At 53.1% G+C, this 25,888-nt stretch overlaps 3 non-coding genes across 3 annotated transcripts; 1 reads left to right on the forward strand and 2 right to left on the reverse strand.

Moving 5' to 3' along the window:
- Positions 1-3,452: 3,452 nt before the first annotated feature.
- TRNAV-CAC lies at positions 3,453-3,525 on the forward strand. Its single transcript has one exon. It is a non-coding gene; the product is annotated as a tRNA-Val (tRNA).
- Positions 3,526-17,559: 14,034 nt separating this feature from the next.
- On the reverse strand, positions 17,560-17,632 carry TRNAK-CUU. Its single transcript has one exon. It is a non-coding gene; the product is annotated as a tRNA-Lys (tRNA).
- A 1,526-nt stretch (positions 17,633-19,158) lies between these two features.
- Positions 19,159-19,240, reverse strand: TRNAS-UGA. The gene has a single exon. It is a non-coding gene; the product is annotated as a tRNA-Ser (tRNA).
- Positions 19,241-25,888: the final 6,648 nt, after the last annotated feature.

Raw genomic sequence — 25,888 nt, forward strand, 5'->3', positions numbered from 1 at the left:
CGCGCGAACCGTTTGCTAAAATTAGACGCCGGACAGAGAACTTTAGCATCCAGTTCTCTGTCCGGCGTCTAATTTTAGCAAACGGTTCGCGCGAACCGTTGCGAACCGTCTGCAGCTCACCCCTGGATTCACCCACTAAAGCTTATGCTCCAATACTCTCTGTCTTTTTGAGGTGAGTGCAGCTTGCTTGGGATGGTGCTGACGATGGATAGAAAAAAGGCTGGAGTCAATGACAGATGAGACCACAGAAGGGGAAGGGGAATGGCAGCCTCACAGAAGGTCCTGGGTGCTCAGATGCCCCAGTTATTGCACCCTGGCCTGTCACAGAGAGAGAAAAGACCCAGCGGGACCCAGCCCCCCTACAGTGATCCCATGGACAAGAACCTGGCTGGGAGTGGGGTGAAGGTTCCCTCTGGGCAAAGGGGAGCTGAAATCCCTCAGTGTCCTGGAATTTAAGCAATGGAAGCTTCAAACCCTGCACGGGTGTGGGCTGAGGTGCGTCAGCAGAAGGTTGGGCTGGACAGGGGCGGCAGGTTTGGATAATTTTTGGTCGTTCCAAGAATGGGACCAAGTCCTGCCCCACCCCACAGCTGTGTAAGGCTCTGGGGGGGAGTTTGGGTGTGGGAGGGAGAGGGATTGGGCTCTAGGAGAGAGTTTGGGTGCAGGGTCTGAGCTCAGTCAGGGGGTTGTGCTGCAGCAGGGTGTGGGGGGGCAGGGTCTTGGAGAGAGTTTGGGTGCAGGTGTGGGGTCTGGGTTGGGGGTGCAGGAGAGGGTGAGGGGTGCAACCTTTACCTCGGGCATCTCCTGAAAGCAACCCGCACCCCCTTCTGGCAGCAGCCCCTAAGTGGGAGGGCAGGGGGCATCTTTGAGCATGGCTGCCCGCAGACTCCACCCCTGCAGCTCCCATTGCCACAGTTCTCAGAGTTGGCTCTCGGGGCGGGGGCAGCATGTGGAGACCCCAGCCCCCCACCCCAGGGGCCGCAGGGACGTGCCAGCCGCTCCCGGGAGTGGCGTGCCACATGGAGCGAGGGTGGGCAGGACACCGCCTTAGCCCCCTTGTGCTGGTGGTGGTGGTGGCAGGGGTCCTCAGGCTCTTTTAAATTGCCCAGGGGCAGCAGGCGAGACCAGGGGGACACTCCCAAGGGCCTAACATTGCTTTGCACAACAATAAATCTTGGAACAGGACAGAAATGAAATGGCAGCAGAACCTAAGGAATTAAAAGCCTCTGGATTCTTGTGTGCGCACTGACTCTGAATGGAAACTGTAATTTGACTCGCTTTGTGTCTGCGGCTGGTAAAATATCAAGGCAAAGCCATTCCAGTGATTGTGACCCTGGGATTGAGGAGGCTTTAGTCTTATTAAAATGTAACTAGCATGTTACACTTGTGTTTTTAAAGGTGGCTTCCCCAAGCAATCCCAAGTTGTTCTTCCCACAGCTGGCTGATGGGGGGCAGGTGGGGATCTCCCCAATCTGGGGGAATCTCTCTGGGCCCCACTGTTAGTTCTCCATCCTTTCTCCTCCTAATCACAGACACCCCTCCCCTCCCCATTATCAGTGTTTTGGAACGACCCCTCCCTCCCGTTATGGAATACAGACTCTGTGACAGAGACTGACAGGGGCTCCTCTCTTCATGGCCCCAATGGGGAAGGAAAGAGACGGGGTGGGGCAGGGCGGGGAGACAGGGGGAGAAGATGGGCAGGAGTCAAATGGGACTAAACCAGAATCGAGGAGATTTTCTTCCTGTTAAAATGTCCTGGAGTCTCATCACTGAAAAGCTGCATCTTGAGTTAGGTTTGATGCATCAGCCTTTCAATTACCAGGCAAAGGTGTGAACCACAGAGACTGATAACTGCCTGCTTCCCAGCTTTCTCTGAAAAGCACCTGCAGTGGTGCAACTGGTTGGTATAAAGGGGGATACTGCTGGGGTTATGAGTTTAAGCCTGGTCTGAAGCACTGGGTTTTGATACCCATGTAGCTTCCCCAACTTGCTTTGTCCACTGCACAGGCAAAGTGCCCTGCTAGGGAAAGGAGATTGAGTTCGAACATGTGGCAGTGGGTGCACAGCTTGGAAACATCCCCCCTGTGCTGCCATTAGCTCCAGTACGTTATTCACGGGCAGGGAGAATTGATGTATTTGCTCCTGTGAAAGCCGCCAGGACAGGTCGGTGGGCACCAGATCTCCCTGCTTTTTCCAGCACACCCCTGGCTCCTTCCCTGCCCCAGTCACTGCTGTAGGAGTATCCTGTATGTACTGAGCCTAAACATTTCACTGGGTCTTCTTAGCACAGTTGGCAGCATGTCAGTCTCTTAATTTGAAGGTCTCAGAGCTCAAGCCTCACGGAAGATAATGGTTCTGTTTCCTGCTTTGGATTTTCTAAAGGAATTCAGAGAAAAGAAAGTAGAGGAAAGTGGTTTTTAGACACCCTCCCACCCATCTAACACAGAGAGGCTTTTCCAAGGCATTAATTTTTCCTTCTCTGTGCAGTTTGTATTCTCCATAGAGCAAAATAAACCAAAAACATGCAAGTCTAAGCCTAATACAGTACAGATAAAATCTCACCCTCAGAGATCTTCCAATAAGCTTCTTTTGCAGACTAGACTTATTTCTTGTCTGGGCCCAATCTTTTCACCTGGTATAGTCCTTGTTCCAGCTCAGGTGGTAGCTAGGGGATGTCTCATGACTGCAGCCACCTTTCTCTGTTCCACCCCCTTATATAGCTTTGGTACAAGGCAGGAATCTTTTGTCTCTCTCCTGGGGAAAAGCCCCAGGTTTAAGATGGATTCCTGTACCAGGTGACATGGTCACATGTCCTGTGAGACCCCAAGCCTTCATTCTTCCTGGCCTGACTCACAGATGGTGCAGGACAGAGCCATCTCCAGTCAATTGTCCTGGTTAATGGGAGCCATCAAGAGTCCAAACCACTATTAATGGCCCACACTTTGCATCATTACAACAGGACCTCAGAGTTATAGTTCATATTTCTAGTTTCAGATACAAGAATGATTGAATCATACAAATAGGATGAACACACACAATAGATAATAAGCTTTGTAATGATACTGTACGAGACCTTTTGCATGAAGCATGTTCCAGTTACATTATATTCACAGGTTTCAGAGTAGCAGCTGTGTTGGTCTGTATCCACAAAAAGAACAGGAGTACTTGTGAATACTCAAATACTTAGAGAATAACAAATTTATTTCAGCATAAGCTTTCATGGGCTACAGCTCACTTCTTCGGATGCATTCCTAGCCTCGGTTTGTCAGAGGGTGGAGATGGATGGCAGGAGAGAGATCACTTGATCATTACCTGTTAGGTTCAGTCCCTCTGGGGCACCCGCCATTGGCCACTGTTGGCAGATAGGATGTGAGGTTGGATGGACCTTTAGTCTGACCCAGTACGGCCATTCTTATGGTCTTATGAAGGGAGGGGCAGAGCCCTGTGACAGAGTTTCTGTAGTGTAGTGGTTATCACATTTGCCTCACACGCAAAAGGTCCCTGGTCCAAAACCTGGCAGAAACATACTGGCTTAATTTTCCCAGCTTCTACTGGCCTGTCCCTGCTGTTGTAGGAGCAGCAGTGATTTCTATGCTCAGAAGGTCCGTTATACTTCCCCTGCTCCCACTTTTGTCTCCTCTCCCTCTCTGAATGCCTGTGAAGTGGCTTTTCCCCTCCCACTCCACCCTGGAATGCTCGTGGGATGAATGGGCTGAAGAGCTTCCAGGTAGACAAGGTGTCTGGGACGCTAATTAGGCAGCGATCACACACCCAGAGCATGGACACTGCCCAAGGTGGAGTGTGACCAACCAGATGCAGCCAAGTCATCTCTAGTCGCAGGCCATGAGGTGCAGGCCCTTAAAAGGGGAAGGGGCCCTGTGCTCAGGAGAGCACTCACAAGCTTGTACCTCCAGTGAATGCCCTTCGCCCAGACTGCCTGGCCAGTGGTTCTCTGCGTTGTATTTCATTGTGCCTCAGGGAGACTTACCTTCATCGCACCGTCCATAGCTGCGCTGTGGGACACTTACCTTGCAGAATCTTGACATCTCCAGTGCCGTGCCAGTCCTGGGAGCGTGAGTATGCAAGTGTGAGTGTGACACTCCCCACTTCTTCTTTTGAGCTTTGCTGTCAGTATAATAAATGTGCTACTTTCTGCCAAACTCTGGTGGGTCATTAGTCCTCCCTACTGACTAGCTGGCCCAATTTTGGGTAACACCTGCGATAACCCCAACCCCTGCAGGACAGAGGGTGGTGAAATGAGCTGAGAAAAATCCTTGGCATCAGCAGGGGAAAGCTAGAGGATCTGGGCCAGTCATCTTTTGAAGCCTTGTGGCTTGGTCTTCTCTGCCCTTGGAGACTGGCCTATGGCGGCGGGCTCTTCCTGCTGGCCTCCTTTGTGTGACTTGCAAAAGGAGGGAGTGAGGCAGGAATGGGGAAAAAGAGGAAAGTCGAGCTGAGGAAGGCAGGGCAGAAGCTAAGCGCCTCAGTGCAGCTAAGTGGGGTTAGTACAGCACCACCTTATGCTTGCCCAATGAGGCTAGACAAGCATTGAGGAGCTTTTCTGTCTGTTAAAATGTACTGGATTCTCGTCACTAAAAAAAAACCACCTCCATCTTCACTTGGGTTTGAACCATCAGCCTTTCAATTAGCCACCAAAGTTGTTAATCACAGGGTGTATCTACACTACCGGATTATTCTGATTTTACAGAAAGTGGTTGTGGCCTCTCTCCCCCATAATTCAGCAGCTGGAAACACACCTGGAGGACAAAGACTGAACTAAACTGATTAGGAAACGAGAAGAGAATAATAACAATAATACTTTCAAACCAAAGTCCCCAAACAGACTAGTATTGGTTTGTCAGCAGAAAATTTTCAGTTTGGGGAATTTTGTTTTCTCAGTCAGACCTTGCCAAGGGAAGCAGGGAGAAAATGTTTGAGTTGTCTCCTTCAGAACAGCTTGGCCTAGACACTAGCTCTGGTTCACTGCTCTGGCCTTGCTCAGGATCGGAGTACTTTAATTATTTGGGAAAGTCCCATAGTGTTTAGGGGAGAAGATGAGGATGTTCCCTTTTGAGATAAAAACTAAGAAATACAGGACTAGAGAATTTTTATTTTTTAGAAATCTGGGATTTAGACGTTTAATTTAAAACAAGGGAGGGGGTCTGTGTTTGCCCCAAAAGTAGCTATTGTGTCATACAGGAGGCCTGTGATATGCAGGGGGTCAGATTAGATGCTCTAATGGTCTCTTCTGGCCATAAAGTTGACTAATTTCTGAAAAACTGAGTGTAGCATTGAGAGCAGCATCTGATGTTTTCCTGTCTAGCCGGCTTGTTTCCTAGAACGAATGCTCCTTGAGTGGGGTGATCCACAGGGAGTAGCTCAAACCTCCACAGTGCCTGGGCAGGCGCAGGACATTGGCACAGCAAGGGAGGGGTGTGGCAGTGACATCACAAAGGCCTTTTGCAGGACCTCGGACTATTGGTCAAAGGTGGTGGGGAGGTGGTGACCTCACAGAGAGATGCTGACATCAGCCAGGCAGGACAGGGGAGAGGGGCCAGGGAAACCTCAGAGACCCCTGTGGCTTTGCTTCAGCAAGTCTCCTTCTTAAGGTCTCTCTTTGAGGACTGAGAGAGTATTCGGGTTCACGTACGTGAGCGCCAGGAGGAACCTCTTTCGAGTTTTCTCTTTCCCTTTTAGTGATTTTACTAGAAAACAGCCGTCCCTGTTTAGAAGGTAAGAGCCTCCTCGAGGTTTGAAACCTGTTCAGTCTGATCCATCAGGTGACAGTTGAATTCTAGGCATGGAAAACACGAGCTTAAGGAGGCAGAATTTTATTCTGCACCTGGGATTTTGTCCCTTAGAATCACTGGGGACATTAGGGTTTGTCCTTTTTGTTTCACCTTTTCCTCCATCCCTCCCTCCCTCCTTTCTCTTTGTCTCTTGCTTCTTTTTTCCTTTCTCCTGTTCCCCTCCCAACACCAGGAGGTAGGTAGGGTGTGAGTGTGAGTGTGTGTGTGTGTGTGTGTGTGTGTTGCGGGGGAGTGCTCTGCAGCTCCCACTGTGGGAGGTCCACCCAAATACTTGGGGCTGAAATAGTGCTCGGGCAGTGATCCCCATCAGTGACCTGGGCCATCCTTTGGGCTCTCTGGTGAGAACCCTCAGCCTCCCGTCCTCAGTCTCTACCCTGATTGGCTGAGCAGGGGGTTATTGACAGGGAGGAGACTCAGGTCCTTGTTCTTCTCTCTTAAGACTAAGTAAATAAGTCAGAACCACTCATATGTTTGATGAATTTTGCTGCTTCTCTGCATTAATGGTCTCTGAGCAGTTCATGATTCTCTCTAACATTGCAGTTCTCCTCAAATACTTGCTGAATAATTACTGTGCACTGTTGTTGGTCTGGAGCTCATCTGAGAGCACGTATTCAGGTCATTCAGTGTCTGAAATTCAAGATTCGATGGTTAGTTTGAAAATCAGGGCTCTTGGGTCCTATTCCCAACTCTGCCACTGACTGGCTGTGTGACCTAAGACAAGTCAATTCTCCTTTCTCAGCCTTAGCTTCTCCCTCTTTCAAGTAGGGATAATAATGATCCGCTCCTACCTACCTCATGGTGGGTGGAGGACGGGGATCCATTGGAGAGTGTCACTAGGATTAGTGCATAATATGAGGTGTCCTATCACGTTTACTCAGAGCAGATTATGACATAATAGAATAGCTGAAATAGTCTATTTTATTTGTATTTTTTATTTTGCAATTGTGAAGAGCAGCAACTTCTTAGCTCAGACTGAAGCATCTTATCTAATGTTTGTGATCTAAGTGTCTCCCCTTTGTGTGCGAAGAGACAATTTAACACACTGTGACAAACAGGAGATGCTTTTGTTTTGCAACAAAATATTTTTGTAAAGAACTTTCATCCCACTTGTTTTGATTTTGAGAAACAAACTGGTTTAGTCTGAAGGGGATTTTCTGACAGAAATGGTTTCAATGACATTTCCCCACCATCTCGATTCCTGGGCTCTATCCATGCCTCTGGGGGTTTGTTGTCAGAACAGGAGTCAGGACTGGTGGCGTCTCTTTCTGGCTTTGGCACCACCTTGCTGTGTAGGCCCTTGGGTAGGTCACTTCCCTTCTCTGGACCTCAGACTTCTCCCGATCTGTCCAATGGGAACAGGGACAATTCTCGAACTCTGGGCAGTCGCGAGCCTGAGTGAGATAAGGGGCGTTAAAACCCTTTGTGAAGGAGAAAGGGGAGTTTCACGGTGTTTAGTGTTAAGTCCTTGGGGCAGCCGATGTAGGAAGCAATCACTTGAGGCCAGAGAGCAGACAGCTAACCCAAACCTCCATTTTATTTACAGAAAAAGAGAGCTCACTCAGCCGGTTGAAACCGGCTGAGCTATCCCTTAATAGTCTAACTCAGTTGCCATAGTAACAAAACCCATGACAACCAAATACACAACATATTCCTCCCCCCCAATAAGAACATCCCCTAAATAAAACACACACTAAACTAGAGAAGGAGGGTAGACTGCCTCCATTCCCGGCTAAACCCTGGGGATTATTTTGCCCCATAACCGTGGGTTCGCCCTAACTAAAGATCCAGCCGATGAGGAGGCCTTCTGTCTCTAGGTGGATTACGGCGAACTTCTGGTGTTGTTGCACCCGAAAGTACTAGGGGCTCAGGGTCCGCAGCACGAATAGGTGAGGAGGTGGTATCAGCTCGTGCTGGGCAAAGGGGTATCTCAGCTGCCGGCAGTAATGGAGGAGAACAGTCAGGAACAGGTGACTCATGATTCGGTGTCTCACCAGGAGGGGTGAAGTCAGACCCCTCAACTGCAGATGGGTCCTGAAGACTGGCAGGACCTGGCAACAGCTGATCTACATGTTGCCGCCAGGTAAGATTCTCTGCAGTCCGGACTGTATAGGAAACAGGTCCTGTTTGAGTGATGACTGTGGCCGGGACCCATTTAGCTCTGGAAGTATAATTCCGAGCCAAAACTGGCTGTCCTGGGCTAAAGGTTCGGTCTTTTGCTCTGGGTGCCTGTCTGATGACTTGATATTGCTGCTGATGTTGCACAGTTTGTCTGGGTTCAGAAGGTTTCAGCAGATCAAAGCAAGTGCGCAGCTGTCGTCCCATCATTAGAAAGGCTGGGGAAGCCTGGGTCGTAGCATGAGGTGTGTTTCTATAGGAAAGTAAGAAGGTATCCAGACGCTTTTGAATGGAGTGTTGTCCCTTTGCTGATTTCAAAGCGTTTTTCATTGTCTGCACAAATCTTTCAGCTAATCCGTTGGTGGACGGATGATATGGTGCTGACGTGATGTGGTGTATCCCATTTGCCTTCATAAAATTTTGAAACTCCTGAGAGACGAACTGCGGTCCGTTGTCACTCACAAGTTGTTCTGGCAGACCAAAACGACTAAAGAGTCCTCGTAGTTTTTGGATAGTACTCTCTGCAGTAGTGGACTGCATTATAGAGACTTCTGGCCATTTAGAATGGGCATCTACTGCCACCAAGAACATGCTTCCTTCAAGGGGGCCAGCAAAGTCAACGTGAATACGTTGCCACGGGTTTTCAGGCCAGTCCCATGGGTGTAGGGGTGCCCACTGGGGTGCATTCCTCACACCCTGACATGACATACAAGCTTTTGCCTTCTCTTCAATAGCGCTGTCCAATCCAGGCCACCAAAAATAGCTTCATGCAATTTCCTTCATGCGCACTATTCCACAGTGACCGGAATGTAGCTGTTCTAACATCTGTGATCTCAGGGGTGGTGGAATAATGACACGCCTCCCCCACAACAAACAACCAGATTGGACCGATAACTCCGTCCGCCTGGACATGTAGGGAACAAGGTCAGGTGAGACCGGAGAGGTTTGTCGAGATTCATGTGAGCCCGCTGCCAAAGACAAAACATGCAGTGGCACTTCCTCTTGTGACCATCCTGGGTCTGCTCTAGGGTATGCAAGGTTCCTCTTTTTGTCGGCCAGACCACAGGCCTCTTTTTCTTTTGTTTACAGGCATACTCAATGTGTCCCTTTTTGCCACAGTGTCGACACACCGTGTCCTTACACCAGCATTCTGATGCCTGGTGACCCAGCTTACCACAGCGGTAACATTCTTGACTCTGCACCAAATACACAACATTTAGCACCAAGGAATTCTAAAGTTTGCTAAAATGTCTAGTCTGTGGAAACAAGAAATGGTCGGGACCAAACTTTTTAACCACTGCCTTTTTTAAAGCCCATTCAGGGATGTGAGTCCCTGTCTGTTAGGTACCTGGGGTTCTTTGCCAGCAGGAGAGAAGAGGTTCCTGCCTCTGTTTTTGTGGCCTTAACAAACCAGGTGTTGTGCCCCAGTTCTCGTCTGAGATCCCTGAAAAAGAACATCTTCCCATCCATGAACAAGACAGGACCTATCTTTAAAAGGGGAACAAAGAGACCCCTGGGACTTACAGACTAGCTAGTCTCACTTCCAGAGCTGGAGAGATCCTGGAATACATTCTTAAACAATCTGTTGGTCAGCTGCACCTACAGGACACTTTGGTTCTTAGGACTAGTGAGCACGGATTTGTCAGGAACAAATCATTCCAAACCAATCCTCTTTCCTTCTTCGGCAGGGTTCCGGGCCTAGTGGAGGTGGGTAAACAGTAGATGGGATCTATCTCGGTGTTACTAAGGCTTTTGACACAGTCCCGTAGGACATTCTCACAAGCAAATGAGGGAAATGCAGTCTAGATGCAATCAGTGTGATGTGGGTGCAGAGCTGGTTGAAAGCCCAGACTCCAAGAGCCCTTCTCCATGTCTGGCTGTCCAACGGAGAGGGCGCACCTAGTGGGTCCAGCAGGGATCAGTCCGGGGTCCGGTACTATTCAATAGTTTCATGAATGATTTGGAAAATGGAGTGGAGAGCATGCTTCTAAAATTGGCAACTGACACCAAGCACTTTGGAGCACAGGATTGGAATTGAAAACGCCCTTAACAAATTGGAGACTTGGTCTTCTTGAGCCAAACTTCATGGCTGGGCCCCTCTCTCTAGACTGGGCTGAAGTGAAACCCCAGAGCCAAACCCTCCTCCTCCTGGGCCGTGCGCTCCGCCCTGGAATGGTCAGATGCTGCTTAGCGCTGTCCGAGCAGCTTTGGCTGGGGGATTCTCCCAGCACTTTCCACTAGCAGGAAAGTATGAAATCCCCAGCAATGGAACTCAGGAGTCCTGACTCCCAATCCCCTGGCCCAGTCACTCCAGGAAGGGCGGGGCAGGGCGCTGAGGATGGTGGGCGGGGGGAGGAGGAGCAGGGCGGGGGAGGGGGCCAAGGGACAGGCCGGGCAGAGCGGACAGGGTGGGGGAGGGGATGCCGGGGGCGGGGCTGGCGGGAGGGTCACAGCGGGGGGGGGGGACACTGCGGGGGCAGGTTGGGGGGGGCTGAGGGGCCCCCCGGCCCCAGGCTGCCGCTTGTGGGGCTGCTCCCAGGCAGCTCAGCCCCCCCCCGCTGCTGCCCCCCAGGCCCAGCTGGGGGGGGGTGAAGCCCTTTCACTCCGTGCTGCCTCTGCCCTGGGCCCCCCCCGCCCGGATCCCACGCGGGATTCGAATCCCAACTGCCGCACCGCCCGCCCGGGGGGGGGTGGGCAGCGAAGCCTCGGGGCGAGGGAACCGGGGCCTCCCCCCACGGACCGAGTCCCTGTCCCGCGCTCTCTCCGCCAATCAGCGAGCGGGAAGGGGCGCGGCGAAGTGACGAGTTACGGCCCCTCCTCCAATAGAGGCCGCGTGTGAGAGAGAGAGCGAGAGAGAGAGAGCGAACTACGCTTCCCAGAGTGCACCGGGAGGGGGCGCGTTGTCTGAGCAAATTGTCCGTCACTTCCGCTCTGAGACGAGCCAGGAACTACAACTCCCAGCCTAACCCGGGGCGCCTCCGTCCTCTCCAGCCCAGGTGAGGGAGGGTCCCTGGGTCAACCTGACACCTCCCCCCCAACGCAACTCCTCATCCCCGCCCCGCCCCCAGAGAGCCCCGGCCCCGCCCCCCTCCGGCTCCTGAGGGTAACTCGCGTGTCCGGGGGTCTCGGCCCGGCCCTGCCAGCCCCCCCCCCACACCTGCTTCTCCCTTGGCCTCGTCTCTCCCCACTCGGGGGCGGGGGCGGGGCTGTTGGATGGAGCCATATGGAAATACGGGGGAGGGGCAGGGCTGGGAGCCAGGACTCCTGGGTTCTCCCCCACCTCTGGGAGGGGAGTGGGGGAGGGGCAGGGCTGGGAGCCAGGACTCCTGGGTTCTCCCCCAGCTCTGTGAGGGGGGTAGAGTGGGGGAGGGGCTGGGGTGCCTGCTGCCCTCGCGGTGACCAGCAGAGCCCCCCCCCCTGCAGTTTGCCCCCCCAACCACGCGCTGGGTGTGCTGGTGCCTGGACCCGCCCCTGGTTCCAGCCCCTCTGCCCAGGCAGCTCCCCCAGCCTGACACACACACCCAGCCCCTGCACCCACCCCACCCCAGGGCTCCTCAGCCCAGAGGGGAGCCCCCCGGCTGAGTGGGGAATCAGAACCCCCCGAAATTACCCTGGGACCGGAATGATCTGCCTCCGCCCTGTCCTGCTCCGCATGTATTCGGAGTGAGTCAGTTTCCCTGTCCCAACATGTGTCCTGCCCTGTGTCTCTTCTCCTCCCCAGTTCCCTCCAAACCAGCCCATTTCCACTGCACCCCGGGCTGGGTCTCTGCCAACCCCCTCTCCTCTCCTCCTCCTGCCCCGAATATCTCCCTGCCCCTACAGGTCTATAGGGCTGGATCCCTCCGTCCCCCCTTCTCCCCTCATTTCCTGCCTCTGGGGGTCTATGGAGATGGGTCTCTCCTCCTTCCATCCCCTCCCCTGCCCCCAATATCCCTCTGGGGCTCTGTGGGGCTGGGTCTCTCTCCCTGCCCCTGTGCTCCCCCCTGCACACGATGTCCTGGGAGTGACTCAGATTCCCTGGACCAACATTTCACACACCCCACCCCCACCCCACATGTCTCTTCTCTCCCCCAGTTCCCTCCACCCCACCCCATTTCCCCTGCACCCCAGGCTGGGTCTCTGCCAACCCCCCTTCTCCCCTCCTGACCCCAATATCTCCCTGCCCCTATGGGTCTATGGGGCTGGGTCTCTCCCTCCCCCCTTCTCGCCCCATCCCCTCATCCCTTCTCCCAATATCTCCCAACCCCAGACTATCTATGGGGCTCACAGACACTCCCCGCCCGGCGGCTGTGACGTGCGCTGGGGCTGTGACTCCGGTGTGGGGAGTTCGTGCTGTGGGTGCCTGCACCGGAGTCACGTCGGGGCAGTGATTGCCACTGAGCTACGTACTGACCAAAGGCGTGTGACTGGGGTGTGGTGCCTGGCGGGGAACAGCTCATGGTGATAAGGAAAGAGGTGGGAGCAGGAGCTCCTGTCCTAGCAGGGGGCTGTGGGGGGGTTGCTTTGCAACCATGAGTGGGCTTGTTGTGGGTGCAACTAGACACCCCCCCTTCTCTGGTGGGGTGGGGCTTCTACTGTCTGCCTTGTGGGGGGTTGAATCATGTTTCTGAAGTGGGAGAGCAACTTCCCCCGCTCCCACTCACTCTCCACTAGGGGGCTGGGCTGGGATCTCTAGGGAGGGAAGCACAGGAAAAAACAGTCTCCCCTATGGAACCCAGGAGTCCTGGCTCCCAGTCCCCATGCTCTAGACCCCCTCCACTCCCAGAGCCAAGGATAGAACCCAGGAGTCCTGGTGCCCAGCCCTCTCCCTGGTCTGTCCCCTCGACCCCACTCCCCTCCCAGGGTGGTGCAGGGGTCACTGGGTCTGTGTCCCAGCTCTGCTAAGGGCCTTGACTGATTTTCCCAAAGTGCTTCCTTCTGAATCCAGCACATCTGCCCCCCCTGCCCGGTCGCTGCCCACCCCCGTGTGGGGGCACCAGCACTGTGCCGGGTCGTGATGGGAAATTGTCCAAGCTGGCCCAGGAGAGACGTGTGTGTCCCTGCTGCCCCCTGCTGGTGGGGCTGAGCCCCGCTCTGTGTGTGTGAGTGTGTGTATGTGTGTGGTGGCTTTGCAGGATTTTGTATCCTGGAGCAAGTGACACACACACACACATTGACACACAAAGGGACTCACTCAATCCCAAGAACACTCACACACAACACACCCAGAGGGGCATGTTAGTCCAACCCCCAAAGAGAGAAACAATCACACCCCCAGCCACACTCACAATCACACACACACACACCAGAATTGTGCTCAGAGAAACAACCAGGGTCTGACCCGGGCTGAGACTGGTTCTGACCTAGAGGGGTCTATCCAGTAGGGGGCAGCGTGACCCACACACAAACCCACCAGAAGCGCCTTTCTTAGCGGGTCTCCCAGGCCATCCCCCACCCTGCCCCGGTTGGGTAACAAAGGGGCAGTAGGACTCTGGGCCGTGTCACAACCTGGCCCAGGCCCCTCGCTCCCACACGCTGGTGAGTTGGGTAACTGCCGAGGGATTGCACAAGAGAGTCAGAGCCAGGGAGAGAACCCAGGAGTCCTGGCTCCCCCCGACACACACTGTAACCACTGGACCCCGCTCCCCACCCAGGGCTGGAGATAGAACCCAGGAATTCTGACCACCAACCCCTCGCTCTGACCACTAGACCCCACACTCCCCTTTTAGATTTTAGTCTCGCTGCCTCTTCTATCCACCCAGCCCACCTGTCCATGCCTTTGCTGCAGGTTTTAGGGGTGTCACCCCTGCTCTGCACTCCCACAGTGCAGCCCAAGGCTTTTCCTCCCCCCAACCACACATCCTGTCCCCCCTCATGCTGGGTCGTCTGCTTGCCCCCCTGCCCTCTCTTGGGGCGCGCTGTGCGGCGTGGCTGGGGATTGTGCAATGGCCCAGCACCAGGCAACACAGAACGGACACCACACACCCTGCCCTGCCTCATCTGAGCTGCTCTCCAGGTGCATCGGAGCCCAGTGCCCCGCACCTGGGTCCTCCTGCCCCACAGGGGGTGAGCTGCAGCCTCCGCCACACTCCGCAGAGGGGAGAAGTGTCAGGCCAGCCAGCCCTTGTAAGATGGGGAATTCACCACTGGGGTCGATGGTACGGGGGCTGTGACATACAGAGAAACAGTTGTTGCGCCGAAAGAGGGCAGCAAAGCATGCACACACACACACACACAATTGCAAACATACACAAACACGTGCATGAATCCAGCCACACACACACACACACTTGCTAATATACACAAACACCCGCACAAATCCAGCCAACATCAACACAACTGCTAACAGATGCAAACACATGCACAAATCCAGCCACATGAACACACACACTTGCACAGCCACAAACACAACCCCCACAACCCCCACAGCTGTAATAACACCCCCCCCACAAAACCCTTACAGAAAACCACACAAACACATGCAGAAATCCATCCATCCACCCACACACACACACACACACACTCCATCCCCATTCTGTGCACACACCTTGGGTCACTGCGACTCTGAATACTTCAATTGGATGGGGGGGCCCAGCACCATGGCTATTCCCTGCCCCCCAGGGCTCACAGGGGGTGGATTGGGGGGGGTACAGGGGGCATGATCCAGTGCCAGCCAATGGTGGGTTAGAGATGGGATGGGGGCCGTGGTTTCTGCACCACCCGGTTCCTGGCACAGGCTCCTTCCAGGATTTGCATTTCTTGGTAGTTTTCACCCCATGACCACTTCCTGCCCAGCCCTCTCCTGCTGTGCAAGGTGGTTCGGGGGGGATGGGAAGAACCCAGGAGTCCTGGCTCCCAGCCCCACCTGTGCTAAGATACGAGACTCCACTCTAACCCCAGCACTGGGACTGGAACCTAGGAGTCCTGACATCCATCTTCCTTTCCTCTAACCACTAGACCTTCCGAGCCAAGCAGGTTCTCCTCCCACACAGATTTTGACAGGTTTTCCTCCTGATCAGCAAGTGGATTAAGCACGTCTTCAGTGGGTGTTTGCCATGCCAAGGAGCAGGCTGGCTGGGTGTCTTTGTGGCTGTCTGCTGGCCACGCATAGGCATGGTCCTGCCCTCCTCTGGCCCTGACCTCGGTTGCTCTGTAGCTTTTAAGCCTTCCCTTGGAGCTGTCAGCACCAGCCGCCTCTGCTCTAGGTGCCCAGAGGAGGAGAGGTGCTGGGCTCCAGCCTGGGACTCTGCCTCCCTCCTGCCTAGCCCTGACTATGAAGCCTGGCCCTGGCCCTCCTTCCTTCAAGTGCCAGGTGGACAAGAGGTAACGTGGCTGCAAGCAAAATGGCCAAACTTGTGGGCCTCATGTGAATCAGCAAGAATCCCAACCACCTGGTAACAAGTTCTAGAGCCCTAACCAATTTTGGCCATCACTACCCGAGACCTGGCTCCTGTGGGCAAGTCACCCAGCAGGAGGGGAAAGATTTGCTCTTGCAGAGCTGGACACAGGGAAGTTGAGCACTGGGAGCTCCAGGGCTTTATCACAAGCCAACACAAGGTCCCATTGAGATTTGAACTCAGATTGGAGGATTCAGAGTCCTAAGTGCTACCCATTACACCATGGGACTAGCTTGTGCTGTTTTCTCTGCACATCAGTGACCCTCACGGGGCTGGCTTGTGTAAGGGACTGTTGGCCCCTTACTAAAAGTTAGTGAGGGTTCGGTTGGCTAGTTCCCAGTCCCAACAGAAGGGGGAAGGGCCAATGGGAAATCAGGACCCTGAGACTGACAGTCCCCTGGGCAATGGGGAGAGGCCAAAGCTCCAAGTTAGCCACACTGACAGGCCAGGCAGTGTAATGAGGGAGTCACCAGGCCAGGGGGTCCCATCCTCCGTGGGAGCTGGAACTGCCTGGGCCAGAGTGGGGCGGAGCTAAGGAGAGAGCAGGAGCCCGAGAAGAGCTGGGGAGCAGAGCTGCACCAGCCAGGGAGAACCAGAGCAGATCCATGCTGGGAGCCGAGCCGCAGCAGCACGAGCCGTAGAAGCTGCCCAGGGAGCAGATCTGTGCTGGGAGAAGAGCTGCAGCAAGCGGAGCCAGAGGAGCAGCCCAGGGAGCTGGAGGCAGAGCCGCAGCAGCACGGGGGCTGGAGGTGGGTGCAGTGAGCAGCGTGGGGGAGCAAGGGGGACCCTGGGCAGAAGGCCCAGCGCAAGGAGATGCCACCCGTCAAGAGATCTTGAAGGCCAGACTTTTGGGAGTGGGGGGATCATATCCCCTGCATGGGGGCTGACACTGGGAACAAGGGGCCTGTCACCTAGAGCATGTGGCCACTGCCAGAGCAAGTGTCCAGCCCGTGGTGTCCCTGCAGCACAGCCAGGGCCTGGGGAAGAGGCCTGGGACATGTGAGGGAGAGACTGTGACCTGCCCTGACCCTCCAGAGACACTGGTTGTGATCTCCCTGCACCACAGAACAGGGTGACGTGTTTTCCTTTCCCGTCTTTCCTTGTGTTTTACATTGATTGCTGGGTAATAAATGGTGTTTGCTTGAAGCACATGCAATGAGGAGTGGGTCAGGGAAGTGCCCAGAGTGGGGACACTGTAGCCCTGTTCAAGTGAGCACAGGGCTGCCCAGAGGGGGAGGCAAGAGGGGCAATTTGCCCCAGGCCCCGAGCCCCACAGGGGCCCCCACGAGAGTTTTTTGGGGCCCCTGGAGTGGGGCCCCTCACTTGCTCCGGTGGGCCCGGAAAACTCTTGCGGGGCCGGGCGCAGGAGCTTCTTCGCTCCCGGTCTTCGGCGGCAGGGGGTCCTTCCGCTCCGGGGCGGAAGGACCCCCTGCTGGTGAATTACCGCCGAAGACGGAGCGGGACCCGCTGCCTAAGTTCAGCTCGGTCTTTGGCGGTAATTCGGCGGCGGGGGGCTCTTCGGTTCTGGGACCCGCCGCTGACGTGCCCCGAAGACCCACGGCGGGGGCCCCCCTCCGCCAAATTACCGCTAAAGACCAGACTGCACTTCGGCGGCGGGTCCCTCTTCGGCGGTAATTCGGCGGCGGGGGGGCCCCCACCGCGGGTCTTCGGGGCACTTTGGCGGCGGGTCCCGGAACGGAAGGGCCCCCCGCCGCCGAAGACCCCGGGCCCCTGGAATCCTCTGGGCGGGGCTGAGTGAGAATGACAAGATTGTGGGTCATCAAACCCCCCAGGATTCCTGGGCCCAGCCTTGTTGGGGTTATGAGGACTCTGCCACACACCAGAGTAGAAAGAGCCTCCTTGGGGTCAGGCAGCCTCTGGGTAAGGGGGTGGGGACTCAGATCCTTTCTCTGGCCAATTGCACCAGGGTCGTGGATAAACCAGAGAAGTTCCCCACAATAGCCAGACCTGAACCCCCTGTACACTTGTGCTCTGTCCTCATTGCTTCTCTGTCTCTCTTCCCCCCATCTCTGCTGCTCCCCCTCTGAGCTTTCTCAGCACCTGGCCCCACAGCACTTCCTGCCAGCCAGAGACTGTGTGTTCCAGGCCTGCTCCTGTGGATGTGGCCTCTCTCCTGATTCCTGAGGAAAGGAACCTTTCCAGGAAATGGCCACAGCTTCTGGGAATCCGCATGTGGCTGGTGGGGCAGCACCAGGAATCATTTGGCTCCTGGCACACAAGGCAGCTTAAAAGCTCAGTACCCAGACAGGGGCTTGAACCCTGGACCCTCAGATTAAGAGCCTGATGTTCTACCAACTGAGCTACCTGGGCTTGTTGAGACCATCTTCACCGTTCACCACAAGAGCGAGCAGGCAGGCAAAAGCGAGGCAAAAAAAGTCCCAGGAACCCCTCCTCTTTTTCCGCACAGCCACTGCCTGTTAGCAGGATTCCTCCTCCTCCTCCCTCCTGTGCCTCAGTGCGACTAAATCTCTGCACCTAGACAGCCGGTCCATCCGCTGCACCCCAATCCCCCATGCCTGAGCCTCTCTGCCAAAGCCCTGCACCTGGCCCCATAGAAATAAGTCTCACGTGTCACTGGGAACTCGACTTCTTGTGCCCAGAGAAATACTTTGGCAGATACATGGTAGTATTTTGGCCTGTTGCTTCTCTGTCTGGGATGTTTTTGTCAGCAGTTGCACACAAAAAGGACAGGAAAACGAACGGCTGCTCCAAACCCCCACCGGAGGAACCCGGCGCCCTTAGCTGTGGGGAGTAAGAAGTGGCTGTTGGCTGACAGGGCCTGTCCCCGAGGAGCTGGAACAGCAGCTGCCGCCTCCCCCTCAGCTCCAGGCTGTGGGAAATGCTCATTGCCTGGCTGCATGGGCGGATGATGCTCCGTGCTCTGGAGAGCGTCTGTATTGCTCTGTCAACCCCCCGTCTTCACTGAGCCAGTCTGGTAAGGGCCCAAGTGCCCCCTCCAGCCTGGCAGCTGAGAGTCTGTGCAGACATCGGCCTCCCTGCCAGCCCCACAGGCAGCAGCAGCGCCAGCCCCCCAGCACCACAGGGGCACTCAATGCACTTCCTGTGGGGAAATGGCTCCTTGGCGTCCAGCTGCTCAAGTGAGAGCCAGGAGAGAGCAGTGTCTGGCTCACCGTGGGGGAGAGAAGAGACCTGGTGAGTGCGGATCTCCCTCAGCCTCCCCCGCAAGGCTGGTCAGTTGTATTGTCACTGTGATAGTCGGTGCTTCCCTTCAGGGCCGGCCATAGAGGGATCCCCCCTTTCCTCCCCAGGCCCTGCCCCCACTCCACCCCTCCCCCTAGCCCCCAACCTTGTCCCATCTCTTCCCACCCTGCACCTTCCTGCCCCATTCCTCTCCCTCCCCCACCTCTTCCTCTCCCTGCTCCTCCCCCTCACCCCTTCAGCACCTCCTGCACCCCACTGAACAGCTGATCACTGGCAGGTGGGAGGCGCTGAAGGGGAAGAGGAGGAGCTTGTCGCAAGGCCTGTAGTGGGGGGTGGGGAGCTGGCTGCCAGTGGGCGCTGAGCACCTATTTTTCCTCTGTTGGTTCTGCAGCCCCGTAGCTCCCATGGAGTCGCTGACTTGGCTCCTTTCACACGCTAGAGAGAGGAGCAGAACCAGGGCTATGGCTGATCTATGGGGCACCAGGTGAGTGGCAGACGGTTCAGGTGCTGAGAGTTTGCCTGACCCCTCAGGGACACAGTGTGACGGGATGTCCCAGGGATCTCTATGAAAGGAGCAGAACAGGATTTACTTGGGGTGGGGAGAGAATTGAGAGTGTCTCAAGGGGTTGTACAGAGGTGTTGCCCGGGTGAGAGACTGGCTAAAACACAGGCCTCGCTGTGAGCAGGATTTGAACCTGTGCAGGGGAACCCTATTGGATTTCAACTCCAACGCCTTAACCATTCGGCCATCACAGCCATGAGCACAAAACTGCCCCAACGCCAGAGAAACTGGTAAAGTATCCCAATGCCCAGGCTTGAAGTCATCTGAACTACAGAATTCCCACCGCAAACCTGGCTCCCAAAGCACATGGGGGATTTGGGGTTTGTTCTCTTTGCTTAGCCATGTGCAGTAGCTCATGCTCCAATACATCTGTTAGTCTATAAGGTGTCACAGGACTCTTTGCTGCTTTTACAGATCCAGACTAACACGGCTACCCCTCTGATACTCCTAGTGACACTCTCTAATGGATCCCCATCCTCCACCCACCGTGAGGTAGATAGGAGCGGATCATTATTATCCCTACTTGAAAGAGGGAGAAGCTAAGGCTGAGAAAGGAGAATTGACTTGTCTTAGGCCACACAGCCAGCCAGTGGCAGGCTTGAATTTCACACATTGAATGACCTGAGTAAAGTGCTCTCAGATGAGCTCCAAACCAACAACAGTGCACAGTAATTATTCAACAAGTATTTGAGGAGAACTGCAATGTTAGAGAGAATCATGAACTGCTCAGAGACCATTAATGCAGCGAAGCAGCAAAATTTGTCAAACATATCACAGGTTCTGACTTATTTACTTGGGCTTAAAAGAGAACAACAAGGACCTGAGTCTCCTCCCTGTCAATAACCCCCTGCTCAGCCAATCAGGGTAGAGACTGAGGACGGGAGGCTGAGGGTTCTCACCAGAGAGCCAAAAGGATGGCCCAGGTCACCGGTGGGGATCACTGCCTGAGCACTATTTCAGCCCCACATTTTTGGGTGGACCTCCCACAGTGGGAGCTGCAGAGCACTCCCCCGCAACACACACACATACACTGCTCCTGGTGTTGGGAGGGGAACAGGTGAAAGGACAAAAGAAGCAAGAGACAAAGAGAAAGGAGGAAGGGATGGATGGAGGAAAAGGTGAAACAAAAAGGACAAACCCTAATGACCCCAGTGGTTCTAAGGAACAAAATCCCAGGTGCGGAATAAAATTCTGCCTCTTAAGCTAGTGTTTTCCATGCCTAAAATTCAACTATCACCAGATGGACCAGACTGAACAGGTTTCAAACCTTGAGGAGGCTCTTACCTTCTAAACAGGGATGGTTGTTTTCTAGTAAAATCAGGAAAAGGGAAGGAGAAAACTCAAAAGAGGTTCCTCCTGGCGCTCACGTACGTGAACCCAAATACTCTCTCAGTCCTCAAAGAGAGACCTGGAGAAGGAGACTTGCTGAAGCAAAGCCACAGGGGTCGCTGAAGTTTCCCTGGCCCTTCACCCCTGTCCTGCCTGGCTGATGTCAGCATCTCTCTGTGAGGTCACCACCTCCCCACCACCTTTGACCAATAGTCTGAGGTCCTGCAAAAAGCCTTTGTGATGTCACTGCCACACCCCTCCCTTGCTGTGCTAATGTCCTGCCCCTGCCCAGGCACTTTGGAGGTTTGAGCTACTCCCTGTGGATCACCCCACTCAAGGAGCGTTCCTTCTAGGAAGCAAGCCGGCTAGACAGGAAAACATCAGACGCTCCTCCCAATGCTACACTCAGTTTTATAGAAATTAGTCAACTTTATGGCCAGAAGAGACCATTAGAGCATCTAATCTGACCCCCTGCATATCACAGGCCTCCTGTATGACACAATAGCTACTTTTGGGGCAAACACATTCCAGAAAGGCATCTAGTCTTCAGTAAATGACATCAGGAGATGGCAAATCCACCACTTTCCTTTGTAGCTTGTTCCTGTGGTGAATCATCCTCACTGTTGAATATTTGTGTCTTATTTCTAATATGAATTTGTCTTTTTTCATCTTCCAGCCACTGGGTCTTGTTAGGCCTTTCTCTGCTCGATTCAAGAGCCCTTTAATAGCCAGTCTTTTCTCTCCATTAAGGCCCTTCAACACTTCAATGAAGTCACCTTTCAATCTTCTTTTGATAAGCGAAACAGGTTGAGCTCGTTCAATAGCTCACTAGAAGGCATTTTTCTCCAGCCCTCAGAACATTTATTTTCTCTTTTGTTATCAGACTCCTGAACTGCAGCTGGATGTGGTTCTTGTTCTTCTGCACAGCACAGCTCCTGGAGAAGAGGGATCTGCAAATGTACATTCGTATGATACCTTTGTTTAATTGATGAAAACATAAATTGACACTTAGAGGATTGGAACTGATTTCAGCTGATGGACAGCTTTGCTAGGGTTTTATGCATTTGGACAGTGAAATGCTGAGTGTTTACATACATATCAAGGACCCCCGTATAGCGGAGCTCCTGAACATAATGGAGAATGGAAATGAAAATGTTTTCCTTTTTTTTAAAAAAAGAAAGAAGATTATAAGAGAACACTGGAGCTTGAATCAAGGACCACTTGATCTGCTATTAAGCAGTCTACCACTGAGCTATACCACCATGACCAAAGGAGTATGGACTCATGATCTCCAGGACTTTGAAGGACAAACCCTGCTTCATCGAGGTCCTTTGCCATTCCCAGACCACAGGTGGTTTTAAAAATGGGGTTTGATTAAACTTCTTAAATGTGGCAAACACCACAGCTTGCACACCCACCGATATAGCTTCTCCCACTGACATAGCTGCCACCTCTTGAGAAGTGGATTAACTACACCCACAGGAAAACTCTCTCCCATCAGCATAGAGCAGTGGTTCTCAAACTGTGAGATAGGACCCCAAAGTGGGTCATAACCCTGTTTTAATGGGGTCGCCGGGGCTGGCATTAGACTTGTTGGGGCCTGGGGCTGAAGCCAAAAGTCTGAGCCCCACCACCCAGGGCTGAATCCCTAAAGATCTGGTTTTGCCCTCCCCCAACTGGATAAGAGGGCACAGTGTGAAATGTTTGGGGACCACTGTTTTAGGGTGACGTTCTCAATCACTTCTATGAAGTCCAATAAAAGCTATTCCTCACCCACCTACCCCTCCATCAGGACTGACTAGGTATGTTCTGCTGCCCTTCACTCATGCAGGAAGGATATTAACATTTCATTCCACTCAATCCTAAAGTGATTTGTAACCTGCCACCAGCCAAAACTGGTCATTTTGGGAAAGTAGCCCCATCATGCTGCATAGCTAGGCAGACTAGGTGTGTCTGTGCAAACACAGTCTGTTCCTGAAGTCTTTCCCCCAGCTCCTCACTAGATGTGAGGGGGGAGCTCATTCAGCCCCTGCTTCCGCTTAGTATTTAAAAATGCCTTATTGGCCCTGTCTCTGCTGACCTTAGATTTCTCCTCCTGTCCTTTCTTTTACAGTTATGATGAGCTGGCTGAGTGGTTAAGGTGATGAACTGCTACTCTCTTGTGCTCTGCACACATGGGTTTGAATCCCATCCTCCTTGGATGCATTTAGTATTCACCCATCCTTTATAGAAAACCTACTTCCCCTTTGGTACAATGACAGATCAAACAATGGTGCTTCTTGCAAACAAAACCTGTCTCAGAAACTCAGAACTCCCTTGCTTTAAATAAAATGTCTAAAACCCAGATTTCTAAAAAAAAATAATTCTCTACTGCTGTATTTCTTAGTTTTTATCTCAAAAGGGAACAGCCTCATCTTGTCCCCCAAACACCCTGGGACCTACCCAAATTATTAAAATACCCTGAACCCAAGCAAGGCCAGAGCAGTGAACCAGAGCTAGTGTCTAGACCAAGCTGTTCTGAAGGAGGCAACTCCAACATTTTCTCCCTGCTTCCCTTGGCAAGGTCTGACTGAGAAAACAAAATTCCCCAGACTGAAAATTTTCTGCTGAAACACCCATACTAGTCTGTTTGGGGACTTTGATTTGAATGTATTATTATTCTCTTCCAATTTATCTCAGTTCAGTGTTTGCCGTCCAGGTGTGTTTACAGGTATTGAGTTGTGGGGGAGAGAGGCCAATTCATAATGTCTCTACCCCCCTTTCATAGTTTCTTCCAACTTGCTAGGAAGCTCCTTTGCTTCAATGTGAGTCAAGCAGTGTCCATTGTCGCTGTGCTATCTCGGAGAAGCCTGCATTGTACACGGTTCCTGGGATAGTCCTTGGGAGTGTGGATCTCTTGAATGGGCCAGCAGCAAGTCTGGCTCCTCCATTGTCACACCTGAAAGGCTGGTGGGGGGCATTTCCCAACCTCATAACATATCTCAGTAACATACACAGAGCAAAACTTCATAACTTCCCAACCAATGTGAGCACACACAATCCAACATGATATTAATGTTCAACAGAGCAAGACTTTTGAAATGATACCTCACCAGGCAGACTTTGTACAAACCATGTCATCATTATATGAGAGTGGTGAATATGGGGCTTCCAGGTGCTGCTCTGAGCACAGCGTGCCACACCTGGGCTTACACTGCAATGGAGACGTACCCTTAGAGTCCATCTCTCCTGGGATAAAGATGGCAGCAGGGCTGGCCTGGGTCATCTGACTTGGGCTCAAGGAGCTAAAGCTGAGGGGCTAAAAACTGTGGTGCAGATATTTGTGTTCACGCTGAAGCCTGGGCTCAGAAACCCTCACCCCTCATGGGGCCTCAGAGGTTGGGCTCAAGCCCATATGTCTGCACTGTAATTTTATAGAGGTTGGGAGGGAGTTTAGCAAGTGGAAATGGTAAAACCGCATTGAGGGGAGTGGACCACTGACCTATCAGCTCTTAACACCCAAACTTTCAGTAACTCTATTATCAGTGCCTGCGAGTGTAATTTAAACCATAGGTCCATCTAACTCTGAGTCTTGTCTTCTGACAGTAGCCAATACCAGGTGCCCCAAAAGCCACTCCCCAAGGTACCACTGGGAGTTGAACCCAGAATCTCCTGTTTATAGGATAGGTGTTTTAATTCACTAAGCCACAATGCTTGTTGTTACTTAAAACATTGTGTCTGCCCACACCTGAATCTCTGCCAATCCCCACTGGGCCCTGACAAGCATTGCTCCTGTTTGGATTGTGTAAAGCAGAGGAGCAGGTGAAGTTTTGCTCCCAAGGTGTGTGTGTGATTCTTTGGACAGGTCTGCACTATGAAATTAGATTGGAGTAATTACATTACTTAGGCTGTCAATGCAGTTCTATCAACTTAATCACGGTGTACATAGCAACTCAGCTGTCAGAACTTTCTGGAGCTATGAAAGGGGAGGGACCCAACCTCTGTAACAGGAATGCAAGGCAGGTGAGTTCATGGCAGGCATGGTGAGATACTGGTGGAGGCCTGTTATGGTGATATAATGACCAGCAGCATTTACACTGACAATTTGTCACTTTAAGTTTGCTGAACAAAGCTCTAGGCCTCTCGTCAAGGTGGTTTTATTTTGTCACCAAAACAGGGCAGTTTTGTCACCAGATGTGGTATTGCAGTGTGTGCACCAGCTACAAGCTGCCGACCGAGGGAGCGTTGTGTGTTTTTCACACACCTCAGCAATATAATGATGCTGAAATAACTTTGTAGTGCAGACCTGGCCAAAGATTCAGTCACACACACAGACACAGCTTGCAAGGAAAATGTCACCTGTTCCTCTGCTTTGCAGAATCCAAACACAAGCAAAGCTTTTCAGGCCCCAGTGGGGATGGCAGGGAGTCAGGTGTGGGCAGACACTGTATTTTAGCCACTCACAGGCACCATGGCTTAGCTGGCTAAAGCACTTGCTTTGTAAACAAAAGACCCTGGGTTCAACTCCTCGTGGTGCCTTGTTGAGTAACTATTGGGGTACCTGGTATTGGCTACTGTGGGAGAACAAAACACAGAGCTAGATGGGCCTTTGGTTCAGCCCAGTATGGCTGTTTAAATTATACTCACAAGGCACTGATAACAGAATTACTGAAACTTTGAGAGTTAAGAGCTGATAGGTCAGTGGCCCAGCCTGTCACAGATGACCTCTCCCCCCCCTCTGGGACAGGGGCAGGTCTGAGCTCTCACACCAAATGGCTCATTGTGGCTGCCAGAACCTGTGGACAGCTCATCTAGTTTGCGCTGAGGGTTGAGCTCTGCTTTGTGCACTGTGTGCGAGAATGAAAATCCTAGACTGCCCTTTGAAATAACAAAAACAGCAGGATGTGTTATTGTCCCTGCCCCAAAGCAGACAGACCAATGGAGAAATGTCACTGAGTCCAGGGTAATACTCCACTGCCTTTCTACCTTGTTTGCTTGCTAAACTCCCTCCCAACCTTGAGGGCTCCCAGAGCTTGAGCTTGAGCCGAGATGTCTACACTGCAAAATTACCACCCCACGGCCCTAGCCTGGGAGCCTGCACTGGCACGGGACAGCCATGGGTGTTTCATTGCAGTGTGGACATAGCCTAGCATTATCTCTACACTGCCATTAACACACCCAAGCCACTATTCTCAAACCCTGGGTCAGTTGATTCAGGCTTGTGGGGCTTGTGCTGCAGGGTTATAAAATTACAGTGTAGACACTTGGGCTTCAGCCCAGCCTCTGAGACCCCACGAGGGGTGAGGGTCTCCAAGCCTGGGCTCCAGTCTGAGCCTCAGGAGCCCAAATCAGATCATCCAGGCCAGCCAGGCCACAGGGATTTTGTCACAGTATAGACGCCCTCTCAGGGTATGTCTACACTGCAAAGTAAGCCCAGGGTTAGCAGAAGTCATGTCAGCAGCCCCAACACATAAACATAAACAATGAGGGAAAGACCCACCCCCAAATAAGCTGGGCAGTGTCCTTCTCCCTAC

This window comes from Mauremys mutica, unplaced genomic scaffold (assembly GCF_020497125.1).
Source record: "Mauremys mutica isolate MM-2020 ecotype Southern unplaced genomic scaffold, ASM2049712v1 000639F_np12_subseq_108309:227698_obj, whole genome shotgun sequence".
In the NCBI taxonomy this organism is placed as follows: domain Eukaryota; kingdom Metazoa; phylum Chordata; order Testudines; family Geoemydidae; genus Mauremys; species Mauremys mutica.